This window comes from Hemitrygon akajei, chromosome 13, assembly GCF_048418815.1.
Source record: "Hemitrygon akajei chromosome 13, sHemAka1.3, whole genome shotgun sequence".
NCBI classification, from domain to species: Eukaryota; Metazoa; Chordata; class Chondrichthyes; order Myliobatiformes; family Dasyatidae; genus Hemitrygon; species Hemitrygon akajei.
In genome coordinates, this window is record NC_133136.1 from 1,413,229 (window position 1) to 1,432,493 (window position 19,265).

Sequence of the window (19,265 nt, forward strand, 5' to 3'; positions counted from 1 at the left end):
GTCCAGGGTGTGATGGGACTACAATAATGCTGCTTGCTCGCTTCCTGACTCAAGATGCATACAAGTCCTGGATCGAGGGCAGCTTCACACCAATAATCCTTTCCGCAGCCCTGACAGTTCTTTGGAGTCTATTCTTGTCTTGTTTGGTAGCTGATCCAAACCAGACAGTGATGGACGAACAGAGAACAGACTGGATTATTCCTGAATAGAATTGAATCAACAGCTCCTGAGGCAGGTTGTACTTCCTGAGTTGGAGAACATGTTGGACCTGGTTTACACAAACAACCCCGATGTGTACCAGGCGGAGCCCCACCCCCACCTCAGATACTCAGACCACATCTCTGTTATGCTAATCCCAGCATACAGACCGCTCGTCAGTCACTCCAGACCAGTACAGAAGCAGGTGAAAACCTGGCCAGCAGGAGCCATCTCTGCTCTTCAAGACTGCTTTGAGCACACTGACTGGCACATGTTCAGGGAGGCTGCAACCAATGGCGACTCTACCAACTTAGGGGAGTACACAGCATCAGTGACCAGCAACATCAGCAAGTGCATTGACGACGTTACTGTGTCCAAGACCAGCACTACATGCACTAACCAGAAGCCATGGATGACTGCAGAGGTGCATGTGCTGCTGAGGTCCCGCGACTCTGCCTTCAGAGCAGGCAACAAGGCAGCTCTAACAACAGCAAGGGCCAAACTGTCCCGAGCCATCAGAGGGGCAAAGCGTGCACACACCCAGCGAATCCACAGCCACTTCCAGGACAGCGGCGACACACGGCGCATGTGGAAGGGCATCCAGGACATCACCAATTACAGGACAACATCACCTGACTGTGCAGGTGATGCCTCCCTCTCAGATGTGCTGAATAACTTCTACGCCTGGTTTGAGGCAGAAAATGACGCGGCGGCGAGGAAGTCCACCCCTCCTACAAATGACCAGGTGCTGTGTCTCACCGTGGCCGATGTGAGAAGAACCCTGTGCAGGGTCAACCCACGGAAGGCTGCTGGACCAGACAACATCCCTGGTAGAGTGCTCAGAGGATGTACAGACCAGCTAGCAGATGTTCTCACTGACATCTTCAACATCTCCCTGAGCAGCGCCACCGTTCCAACGTGCTTCAAGGCCGCCACCATCGTCCCCGTGCTGAAGAAGTCTTCAGTGTCCTGCCTCAATGACTACCGTCCCATTGCACTCACATCCATCGTCATGAAGTGTTTCGAGAGGCTCGTCATGAGACATATAAAGACCCTGCTGCCCCCCTCACTGGACCCCCTGCAGTTTGCGTACCATCCCAAACGCTCAACAGATGATGCCATTGCCACCACCCTCCACCTGGCCCTAACCCACCTGGACAAAAAAAAACGTTCGGATGCTGTTCATAGACTTCAGTTCAGCATTCAACACAATCATCCCTCAGAATCTGATTGGAAAGCTGAGCCTACTGGGCCTGAACACCTCCCTCTGCAACAGGATCCTAGACTTCCTGACTGGGAGACCTCAGTCAATCCGGATTGGAGGCAGCATCTCCAACACCATCACACTGAGCACGGGGGCCCCCAGGGCTGTGTGCTCAGTCCACTGCTGTTCACTCTGCTGACCCATGACTGTGCTGCAACACACAGCTTGAACCATATCATCAAGTTCGCTGATGACACGACTGTGGTGGGTCTCATCAGCAAGAATGACAAGTCAGCTTACAGAGAGGAGGTGCAGCAGTTAATGGACTGGTGCAGAGCCAACAACCTGTCTCTGAATGTGAACAAAACAAAAGAGATGGTTGTTGACTTCAGGAGGGCACAGAGCGACCACTCCCTGCTGAACATCGACGACTCCTCGGTAGAGATTGCAAAGAGCACCAAATTTCTTGGTAATCACCTGATGGAGAATCTCACCTGGTCCCTCAACACCAGCTCCATAGCAAAGAAAGCCCAGCAGCGTCTCTACTTTCTGCAAAGGCTGAGGAAAGTCCATCTTCCACCCCTCATCCTCATCACATTCTACAGGGGTTGTATTGAGAGCATCCTGAGCAGCTGCATCACTGCCTGGTTCGGAAATTGCACCATCTCGGATCGCAAGACCCTGCAGCGGATAGTGAGGTCAGCTGAGAAGATCATTGGGGTCTCTCTTCCCGCCATCATGGACATTTACACTTCATGCTGCATCCGCAAAGGAAACAGCATTATGAAGGACCCCATGCACCCCTCATACAATCTCTTCTCCCTCCTGCCGTCTGGGAAAAGGCTCCAAAGCATTCGGGCTCTCACGGCCAGACTATGTAACAGTTTCTTCCCCCAAGCTATCAGACTCCTCAATACCCAAAGCCTGGACTGACACCTTGCCCTATTGTCCTGTTTATTATTTATTGTAATGCCTGCACTGTTTTTGTGCACTTTATGTAGTCCTATGTAGGTCTGTAGTCTAGTGTAGCTTTCTCTGTGTTTTTTTTTGTGTAGTTCAGTCTAGTTTTTGTACTGTGTCATGTAACACCATGGTCCTGAAAAATGTTGTCTCATTTTTACTATGTACTGTACCAGCAGTTATGGTCGAAATGACAATAAAAGTGACTTGACTTGACTTCACTTGAACCTGTAAATTAACCTTCTGGGAGTCTTGCATGAGGACTCCTCGGTCCCTCTGCACCTCTGATGTTTGAACCTTCTCTCCATATAGATAATAGTCCACACTATTGTTCCTTTTACCAAAATGCATTATCATACTTTTCCCAACACAGTATTCCATCTGACATTTTTTGCCCATTCTCCCAATTTGTCTAAGTCCTGCTGCAATCGCATTGCTTCCTCAGCAATAGATAGATAGATAGATAGATAGATAGATAGATACTTTATTCATCCCCATGGGGAAATTCAACTTTTTTTCCAATGTCTCATACACTTGTTGTAGCAAAACTAATAACATACAATACTTAACTCAGTAAAAAATATGATATGCATCTAAATCACTATCTCAAAAAGCATTAATAATAGCTTTTAAAAAGTTCTTAAGTCCTGGCGGTTGAATTGTAAAGCCTAATGGCATTGGGGAGTATTGACCTCTTCATCCTGTCTGAGGAGCATTGCATCGATAGTAACCTGTCGCTGAAACTGCTTCTCTGTCTCTGGATGGTGCTATGTAGAGGATGTTCAGAGTTTTCCTTAATTGACCGTAGCCTACTCAGCGCCCTTCGCTCAGCTACCGATGTTAAACTCTCCAGTACTTTGCCCACGACAGAGCCCGCCTTCCTTACCAGCTTATTAAGACGTGAGGCGTCCCTCTTCTTAATGCTTCCTCCCCAACACGCCACCACAAAGAAGAGGGCGCTCTCCACAACTGACCTATAGAACATCTTCAGCATCTCACTACAGACATTGAATGACGCCAACCTTCTAAGGAAGTACAGTCGACTCTGTGCCTTCCTGCACAAGGCATCTGTGTTGGCAGTCCAGTCTAGCTTCTCGTCAATACCTACCCCTCCACCTATCTTCATATCAACCACAAACTTTGACACAAAGCCATCAATTCCATTATCTAAATCACTGACAAACAATGTGAAAAGTAGTGGTCTCAATACTGTTACCCCTAAGGAACATCACTAGTCACTGACAGCCAACCACAAATGGTCCCCTTTATTTCCACTTGCTGCCTCCTGCCTGTCAGCCATTACTTTATCCTGCCAGTATCTTTCCTGAATGGGATAGTATTTTATCTTGTTAAACAGCTTCATGTGAGGCACCTTATCAAATGCCTTCTGAAAATCCAAGTAAATGACATTCACTGCCTGTCCTTTGTCCACCCTGCTTATTACTTCCTTGAAGAATTCTAGTCAGGCAAGATTTCCCTTTACAGAAACCATGCTGATTTTAACTTACTTTTTCATTGGTCTCCAAGTACCTCGAAACCTCATCCTTAATAATAGACTTGAACTCTTTCCCAACCACCGAAACCATTTTGCCTCAGATAGCAAACACCTTCTCCTCTGTAATCTGTATAGGGTCCATGGCCTCACTGTTGCTTCACTTCTATCGACTCTGTCCATCTCCCGAGTAAATACAGGTGCAAAACATCCATTTAGGATCCCATTATCTCAAAGGTCTCATAAATCCCATTTATGATGTGCACAGGCTCAGTGAAGTGCAAGGATGTGGAAGATTCCTCCCCTCCCATACCTTCTTACTCTGACTCCTCATTTTTTTTTCTCCAGTCCTGCTGAAGGTTCTTGGCCCGAAATGTTCTTTTCCATAGATGCTGCGTGACCTGCTGAGTTCCTCCAGCATTTTGTTGCTTGGCTATATTTCATTAAGAGTTTGAGGAGATTTGGTTTGTTACCTAATGACTTGAAAACTTCTACAGACGTACCATTGAGAGCATTCTGACAGGCTGCATTGCCATCTGGTATGGTGGGGGTTGGGAGCTACTGCACAGGACAGAAATAAGCTACAGAAAGCTGTAAAATTAATCAACTCCATCTTGGGTATTAGCCTCCATAGTATCGAAGACATCTTCAAGGAGCACTGCCTCTGAAAAGGCAGCATCATTAAGGACCCCCTTCAGCCAGGGCATGCCCTTTTCTTACTGTTATCGTCAGGAAAGAGGTACAGAAGCCTGAAGACACACACTCAGTGATTCAGGAACAGCTTCTTCCCCTTCACCATCCGATTTCTAAATGAACATTTAACCCATGAACACTAACTCACTTTTTTATTATTTCTGTTTTTGCACTATTTTTGATGTAGCTATTTAATATACATGTATATATGGACTGTAATTTACTTATTTATTTATTTTCTATATTATCATGTATTGCATTGTACTATGCTGCTATATTAACCAATTTCACAACATATGCTGGTGATATTAAACCTGATTTTGATTCTAGGACAGGAGAACACAGCCTTAGAATAGAGGGACATTTATTTAGCACAGAGATTAAGAGGAATTTCTTTAGCCAGAGGATTGGTACAGTCAACTATGGAAGCCAAATCATTGGGTATATTTAAAGTAGAGGCTGGTAGATCTTTAATTAGTCATCAACAGTTATGGAGAGAAGGCAGAAGAATGTGGTTGAGGAGGATAATTAATCAACATTGATGGAATGGGAGCAGTCTTGATGGGCCAAATGGCCCAATTCAGCTCCAATGTCTTATAGTCTTATGGTCTCATATGGTCTGATGTGCTGACTGCTGACACCATATTTTTATTATGGTTTCAGACTTTTGATTTTCCCTTATTGCAAGATTATCTGAATGAGGGAGGAGCAAGGTCTCACACCAGATATTTACTCATGGTGAGATCACATCTAAAAAAGACAGCAGATCAGTGAATCTGGGAAAGGGTGCTGGGACTGGGCTTTGAGGATTAAAACACAAAGACAGACTGGACAGACTGGGTGGGTGAGCATACCTTCAAACAATGAGAATCAATCCCTTTGAAACCGGGCTGGGAAGGGCAAATGTAGGAAGGATATCATAAACACTAAATATTCTGCAGATGCTGGAAATCCAGAACAACAAGTTTCAAGATTGTTTAATGTCATTTTCTGTACACAAGTTCAAAGGGGAATTCAATAATTGTTCCTATGGATCTGGTGCTGCTCAGAAAAACTCAGTAAGATAAAGAACACAATACAATAAAAAACATAATAAATATAAATACATCAGATAGCTTATACACACAGATTGATTCTATGCCCATAAGGTGATGCTAGGTACAGGAGTACCTGTACATAGAATCACAGAGAAGTACAACACAGAACAGAACCTTCCGCCCATCTAGTCCATTCTGAAACTACTTAAACTGCCAACTCCCATCGACCTGCACTGGGATCTTAGCCCTCCGTACCCTGACTATCCATGTACTGATCCAAACTTCCCTTAAATGTTGAAATTGAGCTCACATGCACCACTTGTGCTGGCAGCTTGTTCCACACTCTCACGACCCTCTGAGTGAAGAAGATACCCCTCATGTTCCCCTTAAACTTCTCACCTTCCACCCTTAACCAGTGATCAATAACCCATGTCCCACCCAACCTCAGTGGAAAAAACCTGCTTGCAATTACCCTAGCTATATCCTTCATAATTTTGTATTCTTCTAACAAATCTCCTCTGAATCTTCTACATTCCAAAGAATACAGTCCTAACCCCTTCAATCTTTCCTTAGACTTAGGTTCTCCAGAACTGGCATCCTTGTAAATTTTATCTGAAATCTTTCAACCTTGTTTACATCTTTCCTCTAGTTAGGTGACCAAAACTGCACACAATACTCCAAATTAGGCTTCACCAATGTCTTATACAATTTCAACGTGTCTTATAAAATAACATCATATCTCCTGTACTCAATACATTGATTTGTGAAGGCCAATGTGCCAAAAACTTTCTTTACGACCCTATCTACCTGTGACACAACTTTCAATGAATTATGGATCTGTATTCCCAGATCCCTTTGTTCTACCACACTCCTCAGTGCCCTACAGTTCACTGTGGTAGAACTATCCTGGTTGGTCCTACTGAAGTGCAAAACCTTTCACTTGTCTGCATTAAATTCCATCTACCATTTTTCAGCCCATTTTTCCAACTGATACAGATCCCTCTGCAAGCCATGATAGTCTTCCTCCCTCTACTACCACTCTCTGTCTTCTCCCACAAAGCCAATGTCTAATCCAACTTACTATCTCATTCTGAATGCCGAGTGACTGAAACTTCTTGACCAGCCTCCCATGCGGGACCTTATCAAATGCCTTACTAAAGTTCACTGCCTTGCCTTCATCCACTTTTCTGGTAACTTCCTCAAAAAACTCTGTAAGATTAGTTAGACATGATCTACCACCTATGAAGCCATGCTGACTATCCTCATTAAATCCATGTCTATCCAAATACTTGTATATCTGGTCCCTTAGAATTACTTTCAACAACTTTCCCACTACTGATGTCCGACTCACTGGCCTATAATTTCCGATTTCTTTTTAGAGCCTTTTAAAAATAGCAGAACAACATTGGCTAACCTCCACTCCTCTACTGCCTCCCCTGTTAGTAAGGATGATATAAGTATCTCTGCTAAGGCCCCAGCAATTTCTGCGCTTGCCTCCTGTGGAGTCTGAGGGAACAGGTTGTCAGTTCTTTGGATTTATCTACCCTGATTTGCTTTAGGGTAGCAAACACCCCCTCCTCTGTAATCTATACAGGGTCCATGAAGTTGATGCCACTTTGCCTCGTGTATGGACTCTGTATCCACCTCCTGAGTAAATACAGGCACAAGGAATACATTTAAGATCTCCCTCATCTGTTTTGGCTCCACACATGATTTACCATTGATCTTCCAGAGGAACAGTTTTGTCCTTTGCAATCCTTTTGCTCTTAACATATCTGTAGAATACCTTTGAATTCTCCTAATGGTGAAGGGCAGGAAATGATAAGGTGGTGATGGTTGGGGGTGTGAAGGGGTGGGTTAGTGGGTGGAGGTGTTGATCAGCCTCACTGTTTGGGATAAGTAAGTGTTTTTGAGTGTGATGGTCCTGGTGTGGATGCTACGTAGCCTCCTCCCTGATGGGAGTGGGACGAACAGTCCATCAGCAGAGTAGATAGGATCCTTCATGATGTTATTGGGCCTTTTTCCTCACATTTCTGCATATATGATGTAAAAATGGAATAAAAGGACTTACAGAGGCATGACAGAGGAGCTTATCCAGATTGATTGTAGAGCGATACTAGCGGGGAAGACAGCAGAGCGAAGATGGCTGAAGTTTTGGGAATATTTCACAGGCACAGGATGGATGTGTCCCACAGAGGAAGAAGTTCTCAAATGGCAGGGGTAGGCAACCGTGGCTGACAAGGGAAGTTCAGGACTGCATATAAGCCAAGGAAAGGGCATATAAGGTAGCAAAACTGAGTGGGAAGTTGGATGATTGGGAAGTTTTAAAAATACAACAAAAGGCAACTAAAAAAGCTATAAGAAGGGAAAAGATGGAATAAGAGGGCAGACTAGCCAATAATATAAAGCAGGATACCAAAAGTTTTTTCAGTTATATAAAGAGTTAAAGGGAGGTGAAAGTTGATATTGGATCACTGGAAAATGATGCTGGTGAGGTAGTAATGGGGGGCAAAGAAATGGCAGATCAACTTAATGAGTACTTTGTTCCAGTCATCACCGTGGAAGACACTAGCAGTGTGTCAGAGGTCCGTGAGTGTCAGGGAGCAGGAGTGAGTGCAATTGCTATTATAAAGGAAAATGTACTCAGCAAACTGAAAGGTCTTAAGGTGGATAAGTCACCCAGACCAGATGGACTACATCCCAGAGTCCTGAAAGTGGTTGCTGAAGAGATAATGGATGTATCGGTCATGATCTTTCAGGGCTCACTTGATTCTGGCATGGTCCCGGAGGACTGGAAAATTGCAGATGTCACTACACTGTTTAAGAAGTAGGGGAAGACAAAAGAGAGGGAATTATAGGCCAGTTAGCCTAACCTCAGTGGTTGGGAAAGTGTTGGACTCTATTATTAAGGATGAGGTTTCAAGGTACTTGGAGCCTAATGATAAAATGAGTCAAAGTCAGTATGGTTTCTGTAAAGAGAAATTTTAACTGACATATCTGTTAGAGTTCTTCAAGGAAGTAACAACTAGGGTGGTCAAAGGAGAGGCAGTGGATGTCATTTACTTGGATTTTCAGAAGGTGTTTAAAAAGGTGCCACACATGAGGCTGCTTTAACAAGATAAAATCCTATGGTGTTACAGGAAATACTGGCATGGATAGAGGAATGGCTGATAGGCAGGAGTTAGTGAGTGAGAGTAAAGAGGGTTTTTTTCTGTTTGGCTGCCAGTGACTAGTGGTGTTTCTCAGGGGTCAGTATTGGGACCACTACTTCTCACATTGTTTGTCAATGATATAAATAATGGAATTGATGTTTTTGCAGCAAAGTTTGTGGATGATACAAATAGATGGAGGGGTAGGTAGTGCTGAGGAAGCAATATGATTGCAGCAAGACTTAGACAAATTGGAAGAATGGGCAAAAAGTGACAGATGGAATACAGTGTTGGGAAACGTATGATAATTCTTTAGTTCATTACATGTTCATTGAGAACTATGAATTAATTTGGTAGGACAGGAGGAACAACTTCTTCCACTTCCTATGTTCATATTCTTTAAATGTTTGCCCTTGTTTACCTACTGGAAAATTGTTCCAAATGATTTCTCACTTGAGGACCTGAATTGTAGGGAAAGGTTGAATAGGCTAGGACTTTATTCCCTCGAATGTAGAAGAATGACGAGATTTGATTGAGGTGTACAAAATTTTGAGGGGTATTGATAGGGTAAATGTATGCAGGCTTTTTCCACTGAGGTTGGGCTAGACTACAACTAGAGATCATGGATTAAGGGTGAAAGGTGAAATGTTTAAAGGGAACATGAGAGTGGAACTTCTTCACTCGGAGGGTCATGATAGTGTGGAATGAGCTGCCAGTGCAGGTGGTGGATATGCAGTCATTTTCAATATTTAAGATAAATTTGGATAGGTCTGTAGATGGGAGGAGTATGCTGGGCTATGGTCCAAGACATAGGGAGGTTGTATAGACTAGGCAGATTAATGGTTCAGCGCAGACTAGATGGGCTGAAGAGCCTCTGTGCTGTACTTTGCTGTGACTCTTGTGTTCTATGACTCTAACGCAGATCCTATTATTTTCCTGTTACACTGATGATTGGATTGGTTTTCTACAGAATGGAAACATTTTGCTACATTTGCTGCCAATTTCCACTCTATTCCCATTTCCATATGATCTACATCTGCCACTACATTTCCCTTTCTTGACATTCCTGTCTCCATCTCAGTGCATAGGCTCACAAATAAAATCCATTTAGATCTTTGACTTACTCCCTGCTTCCTCACCCTCAGTAACAGGACCTTCTACCAAATCTCTGGACCTTATTACCCAAACTTCTCTCTCCATTGTTTAACAATTTTCTTAAACCCCACTGATTACAAGTTCTGTCATATCTTACCCACCCTGTATAGTTCAGAATGTAATCTTTTGTTCCATTTGTATTTGCAAAGCCAAGTGCTCTGTAAACACAGGAGTTGATGTTGAAGTCCATTGTTTTATTCAGTTACATTTTACAGACTGGTGTGTCGCAATGCCCATTGGGAGGTGTAATCTTCCTTCCCATCACTAATTGAATCATCATTATTGACTAGTTAGTGATTGGTTAGGACATTACTCACGGCAGTTGGGAGTAGGCAGAAATGGAAGCAATGGTAATGATAAACTTCTGGATGGCGAGGCCTGCTGGCAATGGCAATGCATGTCTTCTGTGACAATTTTGCCTATTGAGCTGATGGTCTTTCGTTCCTCTATTTCTCTAAAATTGCCCTTCCTTTTCCTTCCTCTATTGGCACGAATGAGAGCAGAAGGAATTGGAGCTGGTGACAAGCTGGTGGCTGGTTGGAAGGTCGGTTAGGAACATGGGAAAGTATTTTGATTGATGGAATGGTGACAAACTGAGATCCAGATGGAGCCGAATCAAGCCTCTGCTGTCTATCGTATTTATTAATTGCCTGAGAGAATATATAGAGTCATAGAGAACAACAACACAAAAACAACCTATCGTTCCATTCTACCTGAGAAACAAATTCCTCCTAATATGCATCTCACAGGAGACTGGAGAAACACACAAGGGAAAAAGAATAGGAGATGGGAATGGAGTGAGATAAATTATGTTTTGAATTATATCTTATTAACTTATTCTGGTAATGTTTTGCTTTATGTGAGGTGTGTGATATGTGTTTTATTGGAATGTTGTTTTATTTGGTTGTATTCATGCATGACAATAAACTTGAGCTTGAACTTGCAGAGTCATGCAGCACTGAAACAGGCCCATCAGTCCATGCTATCCATAATGCTCCGCCCAAGCTAGTCCCATTTGCCAGCGTTTGGCTCATAACCTACTAAACCTTTCTAATCCATGTAGCTGTCCAACCATCTGTTCAAAAAGGATCTAGTGCTTTCCCGGCATATATGACAAACTATTCTCAGGTTTCCAGCTAGGGACAAGTGTTGATTTTAACTGACGTTTCAAAGACAAGCTCTGCCATCATTATCAGGGATGATGCCTGAGCATGTCTAATCCGATGGTATTTTTACCCCCATCATCCATCCCTCCCAATTGGTTAGTCCTCATCCAATCAGGTTTCTGCTCTCCCACCTTGTTTACAATTGAATTCTGGCTCTTACTTAGAGTGAGACCTTCATCTTTGTTAAAATTCTTTTTCTCTCATTTTACTTCAATGGTTTCCTTCACCAGGTGGTCCCAAAAGCCACTGGGGTGGCACAGTAGGTTTGTGCTGTTGAAGTTTATTTAATTACCATTATGATTGCAAACATGAGGAAATCTGCAGATACTGGAAATTCAAACAACACACACAAAATGCTGGTGGAACACAGCAGGCCAGGCAGCATCTATAAGGAGAAGCACTGTCGACGATTTGGGCCGAGACTCTTCGTAGTCCTGACGAAGGATCTCGGACTGAAACGTCGACAGTGCTTCTCCTTATAGATGTTGCCTGGCCTGCTGTGTTCCACCAGCATTTTGTGTGTGTTGTTTGACCATTATGATTGGAATGTTCTGCTACTGCTGATTATTCCAGGTAACCCAAACCATGCCAGTGGGCTTTGAGTGTGTGCCTTCAGGCTTCTGTACTTCCTTCCTATGGTGACAGTGAGAAGAGGGCATGCCCTGTGGTGGGAGTCCTTAATGATGAACACTCTCTTTCTGAGGCACTGCTCCTTAAAGATGTCTTGGATAATATGGAGGCTAGTGCCTATGATTGACCTGACTAATTTTACAACTCTCTGCAGCTTACTTTGATCCTGTGCAGTAGCACCCCCCCCCCCCCCACATAACAGAGGCATGTAGCTGTCAGATTACTCTTGACAGTACATCTGTGGAAGTTTTCAAGTGTTTTAGGTGATAAATCAAATCTCCACACAGTCATGGGTGTAGAGAGAATAGAGCAGTGGGCTACGCATACATGCCTGAGGTGCACCAGCGTTGTTTGTTTGCGAAGAGGAGATGTTATCACCAATCCGCACATATAGTGGTCTTCCAGTTAGGACGTTGAGGATCCAATTGCAGAGGGAGGTACAGAGACCCAGGTTCTGTAACTTATCAATCAGGATTGTGGGAATGATGATATTAAATGCTGAGCTATAGTCGATGAACAGCATCCTGACGTAGGTGTTTGTATTGTCCAGGTGGTCCAAGGCTGTGTGGAGAGCCATTGAGATTATGTCTGCCATTGACCTTGTTGAGGTAGGAGTTGATTCTAGCCATGACCAACCCCTCAAAGTATTTCATCACCATAGATGTGAGTGCTACTGGGCAATAGTCATTAAGGGCAGCTCACACTACTCTTCTTGGGCACTGGTACAATTGTTGCCCCTTTGAAGCAGATGGGAACTTCCAACCTTAGCAGTGAGAGATTGAAAGTGTCTTTGAACACCCCTGCCAGTTGGTTGGCACAAGTTTTCAGAGCCTTACCAGGTACACCATTGGGGCCTATCTCCTTGCGAGGGTTCACTCTCTGGAAAGACAGCCTGCCATTGGTCTCCGAGATAGAGATCACAGGGTTACTTTGTGCAGCAGGAATCTTCACAGCTCTAGTTATATTCTTCTTTTCAAAGTAAACAAAAAAAGGTGTTGAAGCAACTCAGACAAAATGCTGGAGGAACTCAGCAGGCCAGACAGCATTGATGAAGAAGAGTAAAGGTCGAAAGGGTCGACCTTTCGGGCTGAGACCCTTCATCAGTCCTGGTGAAAGGTCTCAGCTCAAAAGCTGAGCTTATAGAAGGTGAAATGTCTTTCATAGGCTCTCCTTTCCTGATGTAGTGATCGCCACAGGACCACTGTTTGTTTTGCCTTACAGGAGGTCTCTCACATGTGGCCTCTCTTACTCTACTGTGTCCAGAGCAATGCCTTCACGTGGCATCCTGTTCTTACTGAGTTTGCAATGTCATGCCATGACCAAGTGTCCAGCGGTGTAACTGGTGGGTAGGCTGGGCTCAGCAGCCTTGGCTGGCAGCCAGCCTAGGAGAGGGACAACTCCAAGTCCAGACTCGGATAGAAGGGGCTCCTTAGCCTTGCCAGGCAGTCTGTCGAGGAGAAGGAAAACTCCGATTCCAGACACAGGTAGATGGGACTCGTTAACCTTGCCAAGCAGTTTGTCTAGGAGAAGGAAAACTCTGATACTCATCCTACAGCCTTGCAGTTGCCGCAGTTGTCACAGCTCACTGTGCCATTATGGAATGTCCCCCAGCATAATAAGCAGAATTGGTCTGTACACACAATCCTCACTATAAACTTACATAGCGCAGGAGGGAAGAAAAGTCCTATAGTGATGGAGTTTTCTCTCCTGATCTTTGCAAGTGAAGAAGCAGCCATTATCGTCATTGCCATTCATGATATTGGATTTCATCTTGCAGGAAGTAAGATATAAGACATAGGAGCAGAACTAGGCCATTCAGCCCATCGAGTCTGCTACCATTTCATTATGGCTAATTTATTATCCCATTCAACTGCATTCTCCTGACTTCTTACTGTAACCTTTGATGCTTGATCAATTGAAAACCTATTAATCTCCACTTCAAATATGCCCAATGACATGATCTCCACAGTAATCTGTGGTGATGAATTCCATAGATTCATCACCCTGGGTAAAGTAATTCCTCCTCATTTCTGTTTTAAATGGACATTGCTCTATTCAGAGTCTGCGGCCTCTGGTCCTAGACTCTCCCATTATCGGAAACACCTCAGACTCATCTGAACTAAACTGCATTTGCCATTCCTTGGCTCATTTATTCAGTTACTAAGGACCCCCACCTCTGGTAGTATTTGTTAACCTTCCTTACTTTAGTGAGGACTGACAGTAAGGTAGTCTGGGGCAGAGAGCAGAGCAGACCAATTTTTTGTGTTTGTACCCAAGAGCTTCCTTTTGGAAAAGGAAGAACAGATTACTTTATTATAGAGTATTCTGGACTTATGTGATTATGGCAGATATTAATTCAAATGAGAATCAGTCTTCAGTTCTTAATATAAATGTAAATAAGTTCAGGAAGCTTGCAATTCATCTTCAGTTCTTATTGTCAATTGCAAGCAGTAAATTAAAGTTAAACTATCCCACCGACCAAGAGATTGCATGTGCATCAGCCTAACATTAAGACAATGGGGCTGTGTTAATTGGCTTGCATCAAACCAGGCAATATGGGCTAAGTAATTTGTACCATTGTGACTGAGTTTCAAACCAGTAGACCAGACAGATGTTGTCACTGAGCATATCAACTATGGTCACAGGCATAAGCAATCAGTAGTTTTGTGTCCTCAGAGAAGTCATGACAGATTAATTTTGGGTGTCTGGCTCTGTAGAAGTTTTTAGAATATTGTAACATAAAAATGGCTCCAGAGGGTGACTTCTCCCAGAGCATCAACAAAGCAGTTTAAATTCTTCTCTCTGATGCCTTTTTTGTCTTTTTCAAGGTAGCTGTGGGCTTGTCAGATTCTGTGATCTATAGCTGCATTCAACCTGCTATTTTTCTTGGCAGTGAGCTCCCGTTCACAGAGCTCATCGATTGACCACCTTTCGATATCTCCAACGGTAACCTGGAAGACTGGCGCCTTCCATTGGATGACTCAATTCCCTGACAGTGTCATCCAACTGAAGCATTGTGGGAGGTCGGAACTTTGAGATAGCAGGTGTGGCTGTCAGATGCCTCTGTACTTGGGTGATTGCACTTCTCTCCCTTTCTCACTCTCTTTCTTTCTCGATGGCAAGGGGGAGCTTGCTGCCAAGTTTTGAGTCAGGGAATTCAAAATTAAAAAGTGACATTGCAGACTATAACATTGTAACATAGAAACATAGAAAACCTACAGCACACAATACAGGCCTTCAGCCCACTAAGTTGTGCCAAACATGTCCCTACCTTAGAAATTACTAGGCTTACCCAAAGCCCTCTATTTTTCTAAGCTGCATGTACCTATCCAAAAGTCTCTTAAAAGACCATAGAACCATAGAACATTACAGTACAGAAACAGGCCTTTTGACCCTTCTTAGCTGTGCCGAACCATTTTTCTGCCTAGTCCCACTGACCTGCACCTGGACCATATCCCTCCATACACCTCTCATCCATGTACCTATCCAAGTTCTTCTTAAATGTTAAAAGTGAGCCCCACATTTACCACTTCAACTGGCAGCTCATTTCACACTCCCACCACTCTCTGTCTGAAGAAGCCCCCCCCTCAATGTTCCCTTTAAACTTTTCCCCCTTGACCCTTAACCCATGTCCTCTGGTTTTTCTCTCCCCTAGCCTCAGTGGAAAAAGACTGCTTGAATTCACTCTATCTATACCCATCATAATTTGATATACCTCTATCAAATCTCCCCTCATTCTTCTATGCTCCAGGGAATAACATCCTAACCTATTCAACCTTTCTCTGTAACTCAGTTTCTCAAGTCCCAGCAACATCCTTGTAAACCTTCTCTGCACTCTTTCAAACTTATTAATATCCTTCCTGTAATTAGGTGACCAAAACTGCACACAATACTCCAAACCCTATCATATCCGCCTCCACCACCGTTGCCGGCAGCCCATTCAATGCACTCACCACTCTCTGAGTAAAACTTCACACTTATCTGGGTTGAACTCCATCTGCCACTTCTCAGCCCAGTTTTGTATCCTATCAATGTCCCGCTGTAACCTCTAACAGCCCTCCACACTATCCACAATATCCCCAACCTTTATGTCATCATCAGACTTACTAACCCTTCCCTCCACTTCCTCATCCAAGTCATTTATAAAAATTACGAAGAGTAAGGGTACCAGAACAGATCCCTGAGGCACACCATTGGTCACCGACCTCCATGCAGAATATGACCCGTCTACAACCACTCTTTGCCTTCTGTGAGTAAGTCAGTTCTGGATCCACAAAACAATGTCCCCTTGGATCCTATGCGTCCATACTTTCTCAATAAGCCTTGCATGGGGTACCTTATCAAATGCCTTGCTGAAATCCATATACACTACATGTACTGCTCTTCCTTCATCAATGTGTTTAGTCACATCCTCAAAAAATTCAATCAGGCTTGTAAGGCACGACCTGACCTTGACAAAGCCATGCTGACTATTCCTAATCATATTATACCTCTCCAAATGTTCATAAATCCTGCCTCTCAGCATCTTCTCCATCAATTTAGCAACCACTGAAGTAAGACTCACTGGTCTATAATTTCCTGGGCTATCCCTACTCCCTTTCTTGAATAAAGAAACAACATCTGCAACCCTCCAATCCTCCAGAACCTCTTCCATCCTGATTGATGATGCAAAGATAATCACCAGTGGCTCAGTAATCTCCTCCCTCACCTCCCACAGTAGCCTGGGGTACATCTCATTTGGTCCTGGTGACTTATCCAGCTTGATGCTCCAACACATCCTCTTTCTTAATGTCTACACGCTCAAGCTTTTCAGTCCACTGCAAGTCATCACTACAATCACTCGGACTTCAACTACTGCACAAAGTCTTGCCATCTTCAGAAGTCTTCTGATGACTCTGCCATAGTTGGATGCATCAGCAAGGGAGATGAGGCTGAGTACAGGGCTACGGTGGGAAACTTTGTCACATGGTGTGAGCAGAATCATCTGCAGCTTAATGTGAAAAAGACCAAGGAGCTGGTGGTGGACCTGAGGAGGGCTAAGGCACCAGTGATCCCTGTTTCCATCCAAGGGGTCAGTGTGGACATGGTGGAGGATTACAAATACCTGAGAATATGAATTGACAATAAACTGGACTGGTCAAAGAACACTGAGGCTGTCTACAAGAAGGGTCAGAGCCATCTCTACTTCCTGAGGAGACTGAGGTCCTTTAACATCTGCTGGACGATGCTGAGGATGTTTTACGAGTCTGTGGCGGCCAGTGCTATCATGTTTGCTGTTGTGTGCTGGGGCAGCAGGCTGAGGGTGGCAGACACCAACAGAATCAACAAACTCATTTGTAAGGCCAGTGATGTTGTGGGGGTGGAACTGGACTCTCTGACGGTGGTGTCTGAAAAGAGGATGCTGTCCAAGTTGCATGCCATCTTGGACAATGTCTCCCATCCACTCCATAATGTACTGGTTAGGCACAGGAGTACATTCAGCCAGAGACTCATTCCACCGAGATGCAACACTGAGCATCATAGGAAGTCATTCCTGCCTGTGGCCATCAGACTTTACAATTCCTCCCTGGTCCTGGACTTATTTCCACTTGGCATAATTTACCTATTATTATTATTTAATTATTTATGGTTTTATATTGCTGTATTTCTACACTATTCTTGGTTGGTGCGACTGTAACAAAACCCAATTTCCTTCGGGATCAATAAAGTATGTCTGTCTGTCTAAGATCCTTTTCCATAGTGAATACTGAAGTAAAGTATTCATTAAGTACCTCTGCTATTTCCTCCAGTTCCATACACACTTTCCCACTGTCACACTTGATAGGTCCTATTCTTTCATGTCTTATCCTCTTGCTCTTCACATACTTGTAGAATGCCTTGGGGTTTTCCTTAATCCTGCCCACCAAGGCCTTCTCATGGCCCCTTCTGGCTCTCCTAATTTCGTTCTTAAGCTCCTTCCTGTTAGCCTTATAATCTTCTAGATCTCTAACATTACCTAGCTCTCTGAACCTTTCGTAAGCTTTTCTTTTCTTCTTGACTAGATTTATTACAACCTTCGTACACCACGGTTCCTGTACCCTACCATAACTTCCCTGTCTCGTTGGAACATACTCCACACAAATATCCCCTGAACATTTGCCACATTTCTTCTGTACCTTTCTGTGAGAACATCTGTTCCCAATTTAAGCTTCCAAGTTCCTGCCTGATAGCCTCATAATTCCCCTTACTCCAATTAAACGCTTTTCTAACTTGTCTGTTCCTATCTCTCTCCAATGCTATTGTAAAGGAGACAGAATTACGATCACTATCTCCAAAATGCTCTCCCACTGAGAGATCTGACACCTGACCAGATTCATTTCCCAATACCAAATCAAGTACAACCTCTCCTCTAGTTGGCTTATCTACATATTGTGTCAAGAAACTTTCCTGAACACACCTAACAAACTTCACCCCATCTAAACCCCTTGCTCTAGGGATATGCCAATCGATATTTGGGAAATTAACATCTCCCAGCACGACAGCTCTGTTATTACTCCTCGCTGTGGAGGGGGTGACATCTCTCCCTTGTTAGTGAGAGAGAGCCTGTGGCGTGTTGAACTGTTGAGTGAACAACAGTTTTTGAAGAATTGCAGTTCATGGTCTCTCTTTGGTGCTCTGCTGTTGCTTGCATGGTGGGTGGTGGGGGGCGCTGATGCTTTCTGCTGGAATAAGGGGGCAAGGGGAGGGGGAGTGTTGACTGTTTTGTTGCTATTTGAGCATGGGAGGAGGGAGGGGGCTTAGAGGTTCTTACAGTTTTTCTACCATTCATTCTTTGGGGTTTTTCTTCAGTTTGATGGATGTCTGTGAAGAGTAAGAGTTTCAGGTTGTATACGGAATACATTCTCTGATAAAGGGACCCCTTTGAACCTTCATATCGGTCAATATGTAATTCAAAGGAAGCATCGTCAATCCAAATTTTTGAAGTAAACAATGTCATTGTAATTATTGAGATTGTATTAAATCACCTGCTGATTTAATATGATATTTGATCATAAGGGTATAAAAATGTAATGGACTTTCGGGTCTGTGAGCCTCTACCGAGAGTTTCTCCAGGCTGACGCCTACTTGTTGCGTTGAATAAAGACTTTTATATCATTGACTTCAGTGTCTCTCTGGTGACTTAGATCACAGTCACAATGACCTCATTTCCCAAATGAATGATAAGAATAGACTGAGATTTGAAATACAGCTGTGAGATGTGCTTTCTGAGTATTAAACGCCAGTGCAGGCGGTATTTTTGTTTTGGGACCTAGAGGAAATTATTGTAGCACTTTAGGAATAGCTTGTAGTTGGAATAGAGGGATCTGGTTCAGATGTACAAACATTATACAATTCCCCCAAGGCCCAAGGCACACTACACACTACCCACCCACATAAATCAGGCAACACTCAGTAGAAATCCAGAGTACTTGGTCCCCAATCAAAAACACCAGCTTCTGGAATAACAATACTCAATTATGTTCTGCTTGGGTAGTCTCCAACCTGACGGCATGAACACCAATTGCTCCAAATTCCAGTAATTTCTTCTCCCACCCCCTCAAT

General features: G+C 43.7%; 1 protein-coding gene across 1 annotated transcript in view; it reads right to left on the reverse strand.

The window, feature by feature from the left end:
• LOC140737592 (complexin-1) overlaps window positions 1-19,265 on the reverse strand; it is a 132,247-nt gene that overhangs the window by 72,582 nt on the left and 40,400 nt on the right. The gene's annotated exons all lie outside the window — the stretch shown is intronic.